This window comes from Bactrocera dorsalis, chromosome 5 (assembly GCF_023373825.1).
Source record: "Bactrocera dorsalis isolate Fly_Bdor chromosome 5, ASM2337382v1, whole genome shotgun sequence".
NCBI lineage: Eukaryota > Metazoa > Arthropoda > Insecta > Diptera > Tephritidae > Bactrocera > Bactrocera dorsalis.
The window spans coordinates 63,589,565-63,608,525 of NC_064307.1; the positions used below are offsets into that span (position 1 = coordinate 63,589,565).

General features: G+C 31.7%; 1 protein-coding gene across 2 annotated transcripts in view; it reads right to left on the reverse strand.

Annotated features, from left to right (window-relative positions):
- Positions 1-18,961, reverse strand: part of LOC105227929 (serine-rich adhesin for platelets) — a 307,208-nt gene that overhangs the window by 42,243 nt on the left and 246,004 nt on the right. The window lies entirely within an intron of this gene.

Consider the following 18,961-nt stretch of genomic DNA (forward strand, 5'->3'; position numbering starts at 1 on the left):
AAATGGTACAAAAACAAATGTTATGAATTTTGTTTAAAGAAATGTGTATCTAAGAAAAGAATATGAACCAAGTGAAGTTGTAAAAATATTAAAAAACATTTTTATTATTTTTATTTTTTATTTATGAATATATTAAATTGGTAATAATTTTAATCATAATTCTGAAAAATTTTTACTTAGTTCTTACGTATTTGTTTGCAAAAATAATACGATTTAAATTACTTTTTTTTGCAGAAAATTTTCAACATAACAATAAAGTAAGTCGCCAGACGATAATAAAAAAAATAAAAAAAAATTTTTTTAAATATTAATTTCGAATTAATTACAAAAAAAAATCAGAACAATTTAAAATTTCAAATAAATTTTCGTCATTTGTAATATCTTGTAATAAAAAAGTATTTTTTTTTACTTATAAGTTTCGAAAATATTATATTCGAACTATATTCGAAATAATGCAGTACTACTAAATGTTTTTTGTCTATGAAATCCACAAAATTAATAATCAAAAGCGTTGTTCTGCACTCTGCAAATCTGAAAAACTGAACTAAATTTAGCCATATTTATTCATAAAGTCCATATACAGGTGCAAATGAGGCATGACAAGCGGTTGGCCGCTCGGTCATAGTGCCACAAACCAAAAATTGTCTTGCAATAAATTATTGAACAAACATATTTATTGCAAAGTTCACTAAATGCCAGCAAAGGGATTGTATTGTTTTTTAATCTTTTTCACAAAATTTAAAAAAAAATAAAATATTTTTTTAATTTTAAATTGAAAAGAAAAATAAAATTGTATAGTAACATAAATTTTGCAAAATAAATTTTTTTCGTTTTAAAACTATTAAATTTTTTTTTTAATTTTGTAATTATATTTTATGCAATTTTTTATTCGTGTGTTTATTTAAGTAACAGTTTTGAACATGTGTAAGCAAATTTTTGCCATTATTTTTCATTTTATAACCAAAAAAATTTGTTTGAATTTTTTTCATTCAAAAAAATATTTTGCAACTTTATTTTTTTTCCATACTTTATTTGAACATTTATTTATATAACAGTTTTGAGCGAGTGAATGAACGCGTTCACAAAATACGCTTTTTTGGCAGTCAAATAAATTTTACGAACGTTTCCTCGCTTTGCGAAATTAGCAGTATTGAGCGTTTGATTTTTGCTTACCACGCTTTCTTGTTGTTGCACATGCCTTAAACGCTTACACTCAATTATATATATGAACAGAAATATTTTTTGAATTTTTCTGCTTTGCGTTTCACATTTCAATTTAATTAAAAAAAATACCTACAATTTCTTGCTTACTTTAAATATTTTTGCAGTTGGCTTTTACTTATTTATTGCTGTCGTTGTAGTTGTTGTTGTTGTTGTTACGCTTTAAGACAAAGAAGGTAAAATTGCCACAGCCGGTTTTTGCGAATTTTTTCCGCACTTTATTTTATTTTCGTATTGCTATTGTTGTTGCAGTTGCTGCTGCTGCTGCTAGTTATTGCCACAACAACAACACTTGCAGCGGCAGGGGCGTTGTAGATTCTTTTTGGTCGGTTTGTTTGATTTGCTTTGACTTGAATTTGAAAACACGCACACACACACACAATTTATTTGCTGTTTTATGTACATGTGTATCTGTTGTACTTTTTCGCTTTGTTTTTATTGTAATTGTAGAATTTGCACGCAAGAAAAATTTCAATACAACTGTTGCGCTATTGCGTTCGCGAGGTTCACTGGCCGCAAGCGGGTGAGAAAAAATAGACACAACCGACACAACGGAACACAAAAAAAAAACAACAAAAGTACTACATACGTAAATACAACAAAACGTGAAGAAGCAACGTTAACAGAAACAAAACTTAAAGCAACAAGCGGAATGTGTAACGAATGCGCTTGGCAAATCCGCAACGGCGGTAAGCGATTGTTGTGCGAAACACAACCACACGACGCGACCAACAAAGACGAACTGAACTGAACTTGGTTGACTGGCCGCGAAGAATGTTAAGCAACAAGCTGTGAGTCCCCACACATAGCGCCGAAGACCAATTGCTTGTTGGTAGCTTGTGAAGGCCGCTGGCGGGCGCCAACGTAAGCGGTCGAGCTGAGCGTGTGTGTTTCGAGTGGAGTGCCGGTAATATGCTGAGCGCGCGAGTGCGGCAAGTGGAGACATGGAGAGCGAGAGTGAGTAGAAGTAGTAGGCAAAGTGTGAGCGATAATGCAAGCAAGCAACTTCACAAGCGATCGTATCGCGGCGGAGTTGCGCGCGAGCAAAAAGTCTGCTGCATGCGGCAGATCGCAGAGAAGCTAGAGAACGCGCTTATTAGATCAGCGCGCGCTCAACCCATAACTCACTTGAATGCTAAAATAACGAAAAATTGAGTTTTCGCAAGTCTCAAATGCGCTCAGCAACTAGCGCTCTCCCACAGCTGTAAATCGCTTACGCAGCGCGTTGTAGTCAGGCTTTAAACAACAGCTGCAACTGTGGCTTGGAACTCTAAGCGCCGGCTTAAGCACTTTAGATTGCACTACTGCTATTTAGAATTGCTGCTGAGTAGCGCTACTCTGGCGCGCGCTGCTCCAAGTCTCCAATACACCTTGCTAGGTGAGCGCAATTACTCCATAAAATTAATCTGCACTTTTCGCTCAAGGCACCTTGAAGCGTCGCTCGCGCGCGCGCTCTCCAATCGCTTGTTAACTTTATAAAAAGTTTGCCGCCGCGCTCATTCTGCTCCACAATCTCTCTTGCTGTTTGCACTACAGCGCGCATTCTTCCTCCACCGCTCGTTCTTCCCCTACCGCGCGTTTTGCCTCTACCGCTTTTTGTTCTCATCAACTTAAGTCTTGCTACCATTTGCGTACGCACAACTAGAAATTAAGCAATTACCGCTGGTGTTTTGGTGCCCCCCTCTGGCATAATGCCGTAACATACGCCTGTACTTAGGCGCTCATATATATATAATTTGTAAATACATTAACTAAACGGCCGTCGAACTGCCAGAACAAAAAGCGCTTACATCAACAATTCGAAATACACTCACTTGTGCTCGCCATAACCGCCAGTCGCTACGTCAGCCCGTCCGCTAGTCAGTCAATCCATCAGTCCGTCAGCGCGTCGTCACTTCAAGTTCATGCTGTAGCTTTGTTGGCTTAGCCACACTTTGCTTTGGTTTTTTCTGCATGCCTTCAGCCAGATTTCACAGGCGCGCCGTGAAATTAATACCTTCTTTCCTTTCATAAGTTTGGCTTTAATTTCTGCGCGAAATTTTAGCTGCCTTTTTTACACGTTTATGCTTAATTTTATTTTTTTGTATTTTAAGTCATTTCATTACGTGTGTATTTCCGCTCTTGGAAATTTTTGGTTGCTAGTTTTATTAGCAAAAATTTTCATGCTTTTTGTGTTCTTGATAATTCCCTTTTATAGTAAAGTTTTACTAATTACTTTCATATTTTTTGTAGTTTATATACAATTTAAGAAGAATTCTCAACTTCTGTGAAATATAGTTTTTTTTATCGGAGCATTAACTGTTACTTCTATAGCCTTCTTTCAAATGGGTTTTGAATTTTTTAAGCTACAGTAATGAATACTCAGCTAAGAACATATTAATTGGAAGCTCGAGTTTATTCGTATGGTATTATGTAACATTAAACACCATTCATCCACATTAGGCGCTTTCCCGACAATTAGCAAAACCCCAAATGCTGGAAAGCTCTTCTTCCTTCATCGTGCATCCTAACCACAAATCATAAAAGAGTCACTATTTTTTTTTTTAATTTTTTAGTAGACTAAAAATCTGAGGCAAATTATGGCGACTCCTAAAGATATGCTACTTCTCCTAAAGGTATGCTACATCGATGCCACTCTAATCTGTTTTAAAACACAACACTGTCTTTAACTATCCCCAATAGCTACTTTATAAAAGAGAACTCAGAAATATGATTACCATTCACTACCTCAAGACACATGACCTTAGTATAAGAGTTGATTTTTTTTTCTAGCAATTGCTCCTTACAATCGGTTACCTGCCAAAAAACATAGTTCTATGCCATCTTAAACTTGATGAGAATTAATTCTGATATCGGTAAACGAACGAACTGAGTGTATAATGCCCCAAAATATTCAGTCACATTATTGCAGAAGAATTCAGTATCACTTCTTTTTATAGAAATGCTACTACAGACAACATCAAGAAAAACAAAGCTCGGAATTTTGAAAACGTTTGGTACTACCATATGTACCATAAACTGTATATCGAAGAAAAAAAGTTTTTTTTTATAAAAGCTTCAGCTTTTCAATTTAATAAATTACTTGATTTTTCTCTACATATGAGTAGACAATTTGATAATTAACTCAATTAAAAGCTATCTTGCTTAATAGTCAGATTTAAGAAAAGTGCTATGGATTGCATCTGGAAATGAGATTTGAATTTTGATAATATTTAGTGTTCGAGAAGCGAGCAAAATATCTGAAAACAATCTGCAGAATGTGCTCGCTCCAACAAGGAGCTTGGAAAGACCAAAGGAGGTCAGAAATATTGCTTTATTTTGTTAGATCTCACTTTCTAATGAATATAATGAATGTATGCTTTCTTGGCTGAAAATAATATGCGGAATGTTCTTTCGTTCTTTTATTTCTTTAACTAGCTCTTCGCTAAGCGAAGTGACAAATCTTTTTGCACTCTTTTCTTAGATCTCACATTCAGATGGATATTTATAGAGTTCAAATGTATGCTTTCTTTTGTCATCTCTCGCTAGCGCCCCGTAAAGGGAAGAAACGTCAGTTCTTATATCAATCTCGATCGAAAGTATCCACCAAGCTATCAAGTAGCTATTAGATCTTGGAGAAAATTCGGTTAGTTCTACTTAAAATAGTATAATAGACTCGACTGTCTTGTGAAATCTGACTGAACAAAAAATGCCAGCACAGGGACTATTACGACTTACATAATAACTGTCACTGAAAAAATAATAATTATTGGATTTTTACTTTAACGAAAGATTAATTGTGCTTCTAGGCACCTGAGCTATAGTATGTCAATAGCATAATGCGGTTACAAAATTTTAGGAAGAGTAGAAACTGTCTAGCAATGAGTTCATCTTGAAAACCTTTAACTGAAGTAAAGCGAAAGCGATCTCAATGAAAGGAAGAAATCTATGATAGAAAGAGGGAGTGTTTTAAAGGGTGCAGCACTCATGTAGAATGATGATCCCTATACGTATATACGAGTATGGTGTGAGGATATTTTAATCCAGCCTCACGGCCCAAAACAGAAAAAGGTTTACCCGTAATAATAAAGCAATGGAGTCTAAGATTTTTCAATAATATTATTTTACTCTATTTACCTTTTTCCTAATAGGAATCCCATACGAGTATACCATATATCTTTTAGTAAGCTTTATCCAAAGCAATACTATAAACATTTTCATTCCGCCGAGAAACTATTTTCTAAGTGGTTCTCTGAAGCATGTATCTGGCACCTAATCTGTTCTGACTTAAGCGTAATCGACTGTGTCTAAAAGGTGATGAATTTCGAGGTTCTCTGCTTTTTAAACAAAGAAACACAGAAGAATATTCTTTGGCATTTATTGCTTGAATATTAACTCTTTCAACTGTTGTCTGACTGACTATGCCTCAGGTAGTCTAACCGTTGAGTCAAATTTTCGTTGACTCGTTCGAGCATTTCGACTGGTAACTGGCGAATGACAAGCGTGATGTTTTGCTCCAAGCCTACACCCAAGCGGGATTTTTTTGGTCCAAGGCTTACACCCAAGATTATTATTATCTGCATAGACTTAAGACTTTAAATATCACCACAGCAAAAAGTTTTACTTTAATAACCGTAAATAAATATTAAATGTTGCCATATCATATAAAATTTATATAAATTTAATTATTTGTGAAATTTACTACAATAAACATGTATGTATGAATGTATGTATGTATGTGCATTTCTTTGCTCTCATTGAAAGCGAAAATCTCTTTCACCTTTCGCTTGTTTGTCATCCCATCACATTTGACCTACTAATATACTCACTTGTTATTTGAATTTATAATTTCACGCCTGAAAGAAATGCAAATATTTATGCTTAAAACACAGCCACACGAACACATTTACCCGTCTGTGTTTTTGCAAAAAAAATTTTATGTGCTCGCTAATTTTGCAATAAATTAAAATTTATCACCGCTTGCTTCCAGTTTTCGTTCGCATTTTGCCATATTTTAAATGATTTTATGCTTTTCTTAATCAAAAATGATTAAATTTTCTGCACAATTTTATGCTCGAAGACACGCTCGGCTTCTTTATTTGCGCTGGTGATAAAATTGAAATAAATTTTAAAGTCTTGCAGAAATGTAAAAGTGATATTAAGTGTTTATGTGCATAATTGTATGTATGTAAAATATTGTTTTGGTGGCTATTTAAATAATAATGGAGCGGTAAATTTGTTGAGAAAGTCTTACAAAAACATTACTCATTCAAATTATGAAAATTGAAGCTCCTGAATGTAATTTTGAGTCAGAAAATATGCTTTCACGCGACAAAATCAAAAAAAATCGGCATCATGGAAACATTTGCTTTAGGGACTGTTTTATTTGGTTCTCAAGAGCGCGATCTAAACTTCAAGTTCAAACGTTCTATACATTACTCAAGCCACACTGACTTGTGGGACTTCCTACCGCTGTGCTTTGAGGTTGTGAAGCAGTGAACTTAGTGAGTGCTACTGTCCTTTCGTATAATTTTTTCGAAATATGTTCCGAAATGGCATTTTTTTAATCAATAAAACTTGCCCACCACTTTCGGGAAATATGGATTCAGGGTCTGTATTAAAGCTCGAATTAGATTTTTACCAAAAATTTGAAAAAACAAATAGTGATGCTTTTATGGTTTGAGGTTAGGATGCTCGATGAAAGAAGAGCGCTACTTTTAGGGTATGAATTTAGAAAAATAATCGACGGCAGAAGTTGAGCTTCGAAGCATTTTAGGTACCTTGAGTCACATACATTTCAAATGCGTTTAAGGCTATTTTCGGAAAAGAATCCAAATAGGAAAAAATGGAAATAAAAATGTATTAACCTTTTATAGTTTAAGGTTAAGAAATATTCGATGGAAGTATGCAAGATTCAGTGCAACAGAATTCCTGAAGTTTTAGGCATATAAAGCATATGAAAATTGAGCCGAAAAAGAAAGAATCGTAGAAGAAGGCATTAATAAGACGTCACAGAATTTCATTTCAACAAATAAATAAGTGGTTTGAATTGTTTTGCTTTGGATTTTTTTTGGATTAGACTTAATTCCAATAACAATTATGAGAGTAATAACTACCACCGCCTCCACATGCTTTTCACAAAGGTTTCTTCCGCGCTCTCTGCTTACTTTATAATGTTTTGCTGCATTACTTCCTACTTCTTTCTTGCCACCACTTTTCACTTTCATAGTTTTTTGAATTGTTTGTCTTTTTAGAAAAATAAAAACTATTCTCTTATCTTGCATTCAAAGAAATTTTAAGCCGATCTGAGAATAGAAAACCGAAAGTAAATTAATATATTCAAAAACCAAAAATTAACTTTCTCCCCGCCAAAAGAGCAAAACAAAGCAGATATGTAAACAAAAAGCGCAATAAATGTGCTGAAAAGGTAAATAACAAAAAAAAAATTAGTTTGCGCTTTTGTAATGCCGGCAGCCGCTAGCTACTTAAGAAAGTCAACAATGGGATAGATAAGGTTGCTCATTTGGCCACAACTGCCACACAGACGCTCGTACAGCCAAGTGATTTTATTAATACGCCAACAACTGTTTTTGTTATACCCTGAACGGGGTATATTAAGTTTGTCAAGACGTTTGTGGCACCCAGAAGGAAATGTTAGACAACCTATAAAAAATATTTAGTATATATTATTATATGGTAGTGAAGAGCTAAGTCTCTTTGATAGTCTATCTGATCGGCTCTCGGCATATTTCCGAACTAGTTTTTGAGATATCTTTCTGAAATTTTGCACACTTCCGCCTCTCCTCAAGCAGCTTCTCGTTTATCAAAATCGTTGATATCGGACGACTATAGCATATAGCTGTCATACAAACTGAACGATAAAAATTAATTTCTTGTAAGAAAAACTTTTTTGTTTGAAAAGATATTTGCACAAAATTTCACACAGTATACTAGCTAAAACAATGCTACAATCTCCGAAGAAATTTTTTCAGATCGGTCAACTATAGCATATAGCTGCGGTACAAACTGATGGTACAAAATCCAACCCTTGTAAAGAAAACATTTTTATTTAACGAGATATTTTCACGAAATTTGCCACAAATTATTTTCACAGGCAGCACTGCAATCTCCCAACAAATTGCTCCGATCGAACCACTATAGCGTATAGCTACCAAACAAACGGACTGATCAAAATACACTCCTTGTAAGGAAAACTTTTTTATTTGATAAGCTATCTTCAGCAAATTTTGCATGGATTATTGTCTAAGATAGCGGTAAAATTTTGGAAGAAACCGTTCAGATCGGAGCACCATAGCATAGAGCTGCCATACAAACTGAACAATTAAAATCCAGATTTTGTATGGAAACTTTTTTTATTTGAGAAGATATCTTCACAAAATTCGGCATAGCTTAATTTTCAAAGCAACGCTACAATCTAGCAAAAAAAAATTTCCGATCGAACCACTATAGCATATAGCTGTCATACAAACTGATGGAATAAAATTCTTCCCTTATAGGAAAATTTTTTTTATTTGTGCAGGGTATACAAGCCATTCAAATTTTTTTGTTGCCTTTATTGCCTTGCTGACGACTACTGTGCGCCACTGGCAGCCACAGAAGGAAACAAAGAACAAATACTGTATATAGACAAATATATGTGTTTGTATGCCTTGTGGCTGCTTAAAGACTTTGCGCGTCGCCTTGAAGAAAGTCAATGAAAATTAATTTGTTGTTTTGTGTTTGTTGTTGTTTTCACGCTAATTCATCGAACAAAGCAAATTGCATAATATTTTCTAACTAACCAGTTTACAAGCGCACAGCTTTGTTGCATGCCACTGCCGCTTAGCTGCAGAGCGTAGTGTGGCGCACTGTAGTGTTGCTCAGCTTTAATAAAATAATTTTTATTAATTACACTTTAATAACGCGCAGTTCAATGGAGCACAAAGCCAAAGCGCGCTCGCCTCGTTTACTTGAGCGCATTGCTATTGTTGTTGTTGTTTGTATACATTCTGCACGCTGACTTTCCAAGTTCAATTAAGAAATCGCCAATATGCTTTTGCGCCTGTGTGCGCGTGTCTGCCATTCGACGTTGCTACTGTGCAACGCATTGAATGTGCGTGCCACACCCTCCTTACCACTGCCATACAAAGCAATTTGTCCGCCTCTATTAGTTAAAATGCAGACACACACACACACGCGCACGTACTTTCAGCCAACTCTGCACGCATTTATCTTCATATTTTCCGCGTTTGTTCGGTGTCGAACGCATTTGTCAGTTGGCTACTTGGTCGCTGGTCACTCTAATGACGCGCACTGATTGCTCTGACTTCGCTGTTGTATTTGTTTTTGTAACTTTTATTGCGAGTCTACGAATGTGTTTGTGTGTGCGTGTGTGAGCACGCAAATAAATTGTTGCTTTTGTCGCAATTGACGTATGTATTTTACTGCACAAATGAGAGCTACTTTTCCAAAGTATCACAACCATTTGTATTCCTCATACTTTTCTATAGAAATTTGAGTTTTTTTATTTGCAATTTTCTCACTATTGACATGCGCGTTGGCTTTGTTCTTTGCCGCCGCTATATATTTGTTGATTCTGTGGCAGATTGCCGGCGTAAGGCGCATTCGTAAGTTGCGATTGTCGCATGCCATTAGTGCGATCTTTGGCGTGATTGTCGGGAAAGCACCCAATTGGAAACATATTTTGCAAAAAAATTAGTGATTCTTTTAGGGTTTGAGGTAAGGAAAAAATGCGTTGGCGGAAGTAGAGCTTTAATACATACAAATACCTCGAGTCATATACTTTTCGCTTGTCATAAATGCGACTGTCGGTAAAGGATCTGTTTGAAAAAAAAAATGGTGATCGTTTTATGGTTTGAGTCTAGGAAATTATTGGAGGGAAGAGAGAGAGTTTTGAAGCAGTTCGGGTACCTTGAGACTCATACTTTTACAACGCACTGTTATTTCAATATTTGAAATTGTCGGAAAAGCACCCAATTGGTAAAGTTTGACACGAGTTTTGATTTAGAATCGCCAGTTTATACAACGAAGACGATGTTAACAATATTTCGTGTTCGCAAACCAGTACCAATACATAAAGAGAAGGTGTAAAGCTAAGAATATCTTGATGAATGACGATAATTGTACGAGATCTCGCAAGTCTCATGGTATCATAGCTAAGTGAAGGCCTTATATGCGGGAACAAAAAAGATGTTTAAACTTCCTTCAACTTCAATTTTACTTTGTCCAAGGTTGGCGTTTGTACTCAAGAGCCACCGGTTGACAGTCACGCAATTTTTTATTTATATTTTACGCTTTTATATCATACAACGTGAAAAAATTCATAAAGGATAAAGGATACGCTTCATAAAAAAGTTTCCTACAGGGCTTTTACCTCCAACAATATGCTTCATAAAACTACTAGGACACACACACACAAATATTTAAGTAATATGCGCCACCAACAACCACATCAACGTCTAAACGCACCATAAACATTAGCTGGATATTTGTTGTGATCTATAACTCAGCGGCATCATCAACATTTTTTGTATGTGCATGCTTACACAAACACACACACACACATACGCATGCAGCAACATTAATGCTGTCAATTGATTTTGATTGCAATTTGTTTTGATTGATTTAGTTAGAAAAATTGAGAAAAATTGCTGCTGTTGCTACCACCGAACACAGCCAACCAGCTACTGCTGCTGCTGCTCTCGTTACTGCACCAAAAGCAAAAGCTGCTAGTTTAGACGCTGTTGTTGTAAAAACAGCGCTGCGCACATGTGTGATTTATTGTTGTGCTGCTGCGTTGTTGTTGTTTTTGTTGAGCGGAAAGAGTTCAATTGGATTATCATTGGGCGGTCGTTTTTGAGTTGTGTCCAAAGTGCAATGAAGGGCGGCTGATTTTTCAAATGCACATCGCTTGATAAGGAAATGACTGGCGAAATCTTCTACAACAACAAAAAATGAAGCGAAGATGCTCTGAGAGGTCATAAGGCGACTGATGAGTATGAGTTTTTGATGATTAATGTAATAATATTAATAAAGCGTTTAAGTTATAAAACAATAATGTTGGAAAATAAAAAAAAAAGAATAAAAAAATTAAAAAAAGATAAAAATTAAAAAAAAAAAAAATAAAAAATTACGAATTATTAATAATCATATTTTTTTCTATTTTTTTAAAATTATTTTTTGTTGATTGTTAAAAAATTAAAAAAAAATATAAAATAATTTAACGAATTTTTGGCATAATTATTATACTTATTGAAAAATATTGGGTTTTTAAATAAAATTTTGAAAGTGTGATTTAAAATATAATTTTAAAAAACAGTTTTAAAAAATTTTAAATAAATTATATTTTTTTTTATGAAAATTTGATTTAAAAAATAGAGAAATTAAAAAAAAAATTAATAAATTGCTAAATTTCTTTTTTTACTTCTATTCGAAAATATTTTAAAGAATTTAAAAAAAAAATTTATATATTTTGTTTTATAAAAATTTGATTTAAAATATAGAACAATAAAAAAAATAATTAATAATTATTATACTTATTGAATTATTAATTAATTATTATACTTATATTTTGTTTTTAAATAAAATTTTGAAAGTGTGATTTAAAATATAATTTTAAAAAACAGTTTTAAAAAATTTTAAATAAATTATATTTTTTTTTATTTAATGAAAATTTTATTTAAAAAATATAGAAATTAAAAAAAATTAATAAATTGCTCATAAATTTTTTTTTTTTTGTTTCTCAAAATATTTTTTTTTTAAGTTTTATGAAAAAAGTCTTCACTAGAACAATAAAAAACAGACGCGTAAACATTGTTTTTTATTTTTATTTGAAAATATTTTAATTTTGTTTTCTTTTATTTTATGAAAAATTGATTTTTAACAAAAAAAAATTGAAAATAAATTGCTCGTAAATTTTTTTTTCGAAAATATTTTTTTTTTAGTTTACGATTTTAAATTTAGAAAAATATTAAAAAAAAAATACACATAAAATTTTTTTTATTTTTGTTTCAAAATCTATTTTTTTTAGTTTAATAACAAAAATCATCACTAGGCTCAAAATTTGAACACACGTTTAGTAACCAAAGTAAGCCTTATCCAGACACAATTAAGTCATGCCCCAGAGCATGCCAGCTACCTTTTCATTTCCATAATGCCTATATGATTTAATATCCATATATTATTACCTGAGTTGTCTGCTAAGAGCCTAGTCATTGCCTCCTTGCATAACCTAATAAATTGAGACTTGGTATTAACCGAGTTGCCTGCTGAGAGTCAAGTCATGGCCGGCTTGGATAACCTAATAAATTGAGACTTGGTATTGACCCTACAACTAGCCATAATTGCTGGTGGGATATCCAATAGAAGGTTTTTGGTGTTGCTGGTTAAAGCGATTTCAGTCTCCAAAGTCTGATTTTTAGACATTTTGTTTGAAGCTGCCTTCTCTTTATGGATTACTACAGAAGAAACGTTACTTACGTTTCTTATTTACCATCAGTGAATACCATATGTAAATTAGTAAGTGCCGAGCACAAAACCACTGGTCCACGAAAAGAAAGTGTTTAGTTGCTCGATTTCTTGCTAATTTAACTAAAATTGATTAACAAGGTCGAATATGACACCTTGTCCATAGTGAAGCCGAGGTTAACCTAAAACCGTAAGCAGGCTGGAATTTAAGTTTCATACTTAACTTGTATGTGTATTGGCTGAATTTCGAGGATAACCCCCAGAATCTTTGTTGACGCGAGGAAATCAACAGTAAGCAGCCGCATTGCAACTATTCCAGGGGTTTAATACGATAGTTGTCTGATAAAAACAACCACCATAACATCGCATCATATATTAGTATAAGATAAACTACACTTGTGTTCAAACAATGGGAGGTCATGTGGGGTCTTAAACCCCAGTTTGCCTTTGGGGTGTTACTAAATTCGTGACAAGCTTAATAAACCCTGTTCAGGGAATAGTAAAAGAATAAGTAACAATAAATTAAAATAAAACTTGAAACTTCCAATAACAAAAATCATGATTATAAAACTCAAAACCAAAAAGCAAAAAAGGTAGTTTTTAGCTAGCAAAAAATGCAAAATGCAGGAATGGACTAAAGCAAGAGAAAACGAAGCGCATAAATTCTACAATTAATCGCAAATTTAACCGCAAAAGAAAGTGACCACAAAATGGCAATTGATCTACGCAGCAGAAACTGAAGAAAGCTTTAGCAAATAGACAGTATATATGTATATGTTTATGTATATATTTTTTCACATTAAAATCCACAACACACACACGCTGCAATCTAAAGCGATTAATCAGTAAATTAAAAATTGCCAAAGCGTAAGCTGAGCTGACCAGACGAAAGCAAAACACACACCCTGCGCACGCCGCTTCAAGTCATGTATGCTTTTTCTACTATACATACATATGTTTTTGAGTATCTCTGTTTGCCTGCGCGATTACCCGTAACAGTTGCTGATTGGAATGTCTAAACTTGGCACTTTGTTCTGACCGCAATTCCCAAAACGTTGCTCGTGATTTACATGTAAGCGCGCAGAAATGAAAATGAAAAACGAATAGTTTGGAGGAAAAAGAATAAAATAATATAAAAAAAATAAAACAACAAAAAATAAGAAGTAAGAAGTAAAATAAAAAAAAAATTAAAAATGAAACTCCCCAAAGCAATCCGCTTTTTGCTCAGTCTCGAGTCCACTCGTGCATATATATTTTCCACACTGATTGGTTTGTTAGCGGCCAATTTAAACAATAACTAGATTTTCAAGGTGGCTTATTAAACGAACAAAGCACAAAAGAAAAATTAAATTGAAAGAAGCAATACGTAAAAATTATGGAAAAAATCAGTTATGGCAACGAAGAAATAAATCATTTGGTAGGCAGGAGAAGCGGTTATTTGTTAGAAGCGATGCTGGAACAATGGTCATGAACGAAAAACAATACAGATATGTCTTTGTATACAATTTTGTAAAAAAAAAGTAGAAACAAAATTGAAAAAGGAATTACATTCGAAAAAAATATAAAAATATACATACATATATACTGCCCTATGTATGTATACAGAATAATTCAAAAATACTCTAATTTTATAACTCCAATTATGTAAGCATTATGCAAGATTTGTATACACTATGTATTCATCCATAATCATACCTGTGGCGCAACAAGTGTTAACCAAATTAGAATTGCAAGACTTCAACACGCATGAAATCAAAAAAAAAAAAACATTTGGCGGTAACAAGCTACTTGTTAGTTGTTGAGTTTATTGTTCTAGGGTCACCTACTTAGATTAGTACCTCAACAAAAACCTTCGAAGAGGTTGAAAAGAAACTATAGCCTTAATCAATAATCGATTTTCAAAGTGTACTGGCGATCCGATAGGTAGTTAAGTTCAGAGACCCAATCCATCACTGTTTGCTGATATTTTCTGTCTCCCTTTCCGTACATTATATTCAAAATAAATTTCTGAAGCAATAGAAAAGGAAGGATTAAAGATCTGAAATCGATTTTCAAACGATTTAAATGTTTCATTGGCAGTTAGATTTAGAAACTCTCGTCATCTCAAATTGTTTGCCAAGAACTTCTGATAGACTATAATAAACCCCTACTACCGATGAGCCAAGTAGAGCTACTTTTTTAAATAGCCTCTTTTTACGGATCACACTTAAGTCTTGTCAAGCTTTCATGTTACTTTTGTTCAGTATTCTTTGGCATTTCATCTTGGAAAAACCCAAACAACGTTTACAAATCGTTCACCTCTATAACGAAAATTCACGTTCTTTAAAGAATATATTTCGTGTGCTACGCTCAACTTTTGGTCTACGTAATCGACCTGCTGACCGTACTATTCGCAACACTATCACCCATCTTGAGATCCAGCATTCAGTATTGGCTAAAATATTCGACCGAATAGAATTCGTCCAGCCTTCATTAAAGAAAATATAGCAGCCATTGCTGAGAGTGTACATGAAGACCAAAAAAAGGGATTTCTTTGATAGAGTTCATCCGAAAATATCTCGAGGAACCTAAGAACTCCACAACACCAGTACTTATGTAAATTTCATAAGTATTCTGAATCGAGTAGAAAATAAAAATTACGAAGTCGTTAAGCAAAAAATTATTAGAAATGAATTGAAAACTTTTGTCAAGTGATTTTTATCCAAAGATGCATCCGAGTTCTTATTTTTTCGATAAAAGAAATTGTGAAGATTAAAGCTTCCAGGTGTCGAAAAGTTATATAGAAAAGTGTGTTATTACAGATGAGCGTCTATTGCCTTCTCGAGGTTAAAATAATTACTGTGAAAAATTTTTCTAAGCCACAATAAGACTCTTTCGAAGTCAAGCGAAAGGCAAAAAATTATTGTAGCTTCATACAATAAATTTATGTTACTTTTTGTTTGCTTTTATAAGAAATGCGAAATAAAAAATTTTATAAAATATTTCTTTCTACTTACATAATTTTTTTAGCATTATAAAGTCGTCCAAAAATACTTTTCTTCAAATTTCAATACATACCTGAAAAGAAAAAAACATCGAATTTAAATATAAGTGTTAAAAAATAATAATGATATAATAAATATTTATGAAAGCATAAAAAAATAATCAGAAATTCTTGAGAACTTTTTCTCCGAAGCAACGTCCCGCACTGTCCTACCCAAACCCCACAAATATTAATATTTAACAATTTGCATTTTAATAAATTATAATTTTGTCAGACGCCTCCCATTTTTCAATGCTTTGCCACTAACTATATTTGAATGGACCCGTTCCGCTTAGTAGGTTGTGTTTATTTATTGGTGCAATTAGTTTGTTGGTTGTTTAATTTTTTTATTGTTCTTTTTTTTTGCAATTTGTTTACATTGTTTTTGCTTTAATGTGCACTCAAAACTGTTATTAGTTGTAATTGATGTCAAATTTAGTTTTCGCCCGTTTTCGAAAGTCGCTGCCAACTAGTTCATTAATTTAAGCTTTATTGGTTAATAATTATAGCAGCAAGACGGCAAAGCGTTGCTGGAAAAAAATCAAAAAAATTTCAATTGAAAAATGAAAAATTCGTAGTTTCCCACAGCGTTTAATAAACTAAAATAAATAAACGTTAAAAACTGTAGCGCTTGCAAATTAGCGGTAATCGTGCTTAATTATATTCAGAGTGGGGCATTATTGTTTTTACTTTGGAGTTAATGGTGGCAAATTAAGCTATTTGCATAAATTGTCTTGCTGTGAGATTTTTTTTTGGATTTGTTTGGAATTTTTGCGCTACGGTTGGTTAAGTAAAAAGTGAAATGTGTAAATACTAAATGTTATAATTGTAATTAAAATTAAATAAAAAATTCAAATCAATAATAAAAATAAAATTGATATGAAAATTAAAATTAAATGAATATTAAAATAAATTTAAAATTAAAATCAATATATAAATTAAAATTAATTTTGAAAGAAAATTTTAAAATAAAAGTAAAATTGAAAATTAAAATTACAAAATTTTAAAATGAAATTTAAAATTTAAGTTGAAAATTAAAATTAAAAATTTTAAAATTAAAATTAAAGTTGAAAATAAAATTAAAAATTTAAAATTAAAGTGAAATTAATAAAAAAAATTAATATTAAAATTAAATTTAAAATTAAAATTAATATTAAAATTATTATTAAAACTAAAATTAAACTTAAACTTAATATTAAAGTTATATTTGAAATTAAAAGTAAAATTTAAATTAAAGTTGAAAATAGAATTAAAATTAAATTAATGTTAAAATTTAAACTGAAATTAAATTTAAAATTAAAATTGGAACTAATTTAAAATTCAAATTAAACTGAAATTTATAAAAAAATTAAAATTAAATTTAAAATTAAAATCAAAATTTAAATTGAAATTAAATTTGAAAAAAATATTTAAAATAAAAGTAAAATTGAAATTTAAAATAAATTTAAAATTAAAATCCATGTATAAATTAAAATTAATTTTGAAAGAAAATTTTAAAATAAGTGTAAAATTAAAAAATTTTAAAATTAAAATTAAAATTGAAATGAAAATTTAAAAAAAAATTAAACTCAAATTAGTATAAAATTAAAACAATAATTAAAAGTTGAAAATAAAATTAAAAATTTAAAATTAAATTTAAAATTAAAATTAAACTTGAAATAAAAATTTTAAATAAAATTAAACTGAAATTATTAATAAAATTAAAATTAAAATTATATTTGAAAGTTAAAGTAAAATTAAAATTAATTAAGCTAACCAATATAAATCAGGGTCTCAGTATTTTCGAAATAATTGGATACATATTATTTAAAAAATAACAACCGTGGAATTAATGAGCCTTGTCTTAAGGCAACTCGCATTTTTAGTAACATGAGTAACTGTTAATGACCATAGAAACCATATGGAACGACTTACATGCGCCTTCAATCACTTATTTACAAATATATATATATATATACATACACAATTTAATATTGTATAATGTAATTTGTAATGTAGGTATACATATATCTTCGTGGTAAATATCCGATTAGAACATGAATGATATTCCAATCAGCTGACGTGCGTCATAAGCTGCCGCAGATTAGATTTCCTTATATGAGAAAGCAAGGCGCATGTTCCTCTATTAAATACACATATGCTTATAACGGGTGATTTTTTTGAGGTTAGGATTTTCATGCATTAGTATTTGACAGATCACGTGGCTTTGCCAGTGTAATTGTAACGGTGTAAGAACTCAATGACTCAGTTCTGACAGCCATTTGTACAAATTTACAAGTGTGCACGCCTGTGCCACCCAACCTACTAGGTGTTCCATGCGCAATAATCAGATAACAGGAAAATATTACAATAGACACCTTTGTTAGTTTAATGGTCAGCAATGCTGCACATATTTTTCAGTTAATTGTGGATTAGATTACTGAAGATAATGGTGTTCAATATTACATATAGTATATTTTGCGTTTTTTTAATATATATAATAATATACAAATATAAATAATATATAAATAATATAATATATATACAATAATATACGCTGCTTAGTGTTTTTAACGGTTTTTTATAACAAGTGAAAGCTTCATTGAGCTTTTTAAAGAGCTTTTGATTAATTTGTAACTTAACTAGAACGTTGTAAGCTTTTAAGTATAACTTTACGTTAACCTAAACTTTTACTATTTTGACATACTTAGAAAGAGCTTCTGAATATAGGTGGCGGTTTGAAAGCTTTAAGCGAGCTTTTATGTTATATAATTTAATTACAGTTAACCTAAACTTTTACTATTTTGACATATTTGAAAAGAGCTTTTAAATATAGGAGGCGGTTTGAAAGCTTTATACGAGCTCTTATGTTTTATAAATTATTTTGGTTGAAAAAATTTCATTTGACACAGCTATTCAACTATTTTTCAATAAATTGGAAGAAAATTTGTATATATTAAAATACGCCAAATAAAATATAGAACCTTAGAAGTCTCGAAATGTTTCTCCAATTGTTCAAAATAATCAAAACACGCAGGAAAGCGCATGTGAAAGCTTCCTATTGAATAAATAACTACTATTGCTTGAATGCTTATAAAAAAGCTTTTGCATATAGGTGGCGTTTTCAAAGCTTTAAGTTGGCTTTATTGGAATATAAATTAATTTTAGTGGAAAAAACGCCATTTGACACAGCTATTTAATTGTTTTTGAAAAAAATCTTAAGAAAATGTATATATGTATATCAAAAACATTGGTTGAAAAATAAAACAGTAA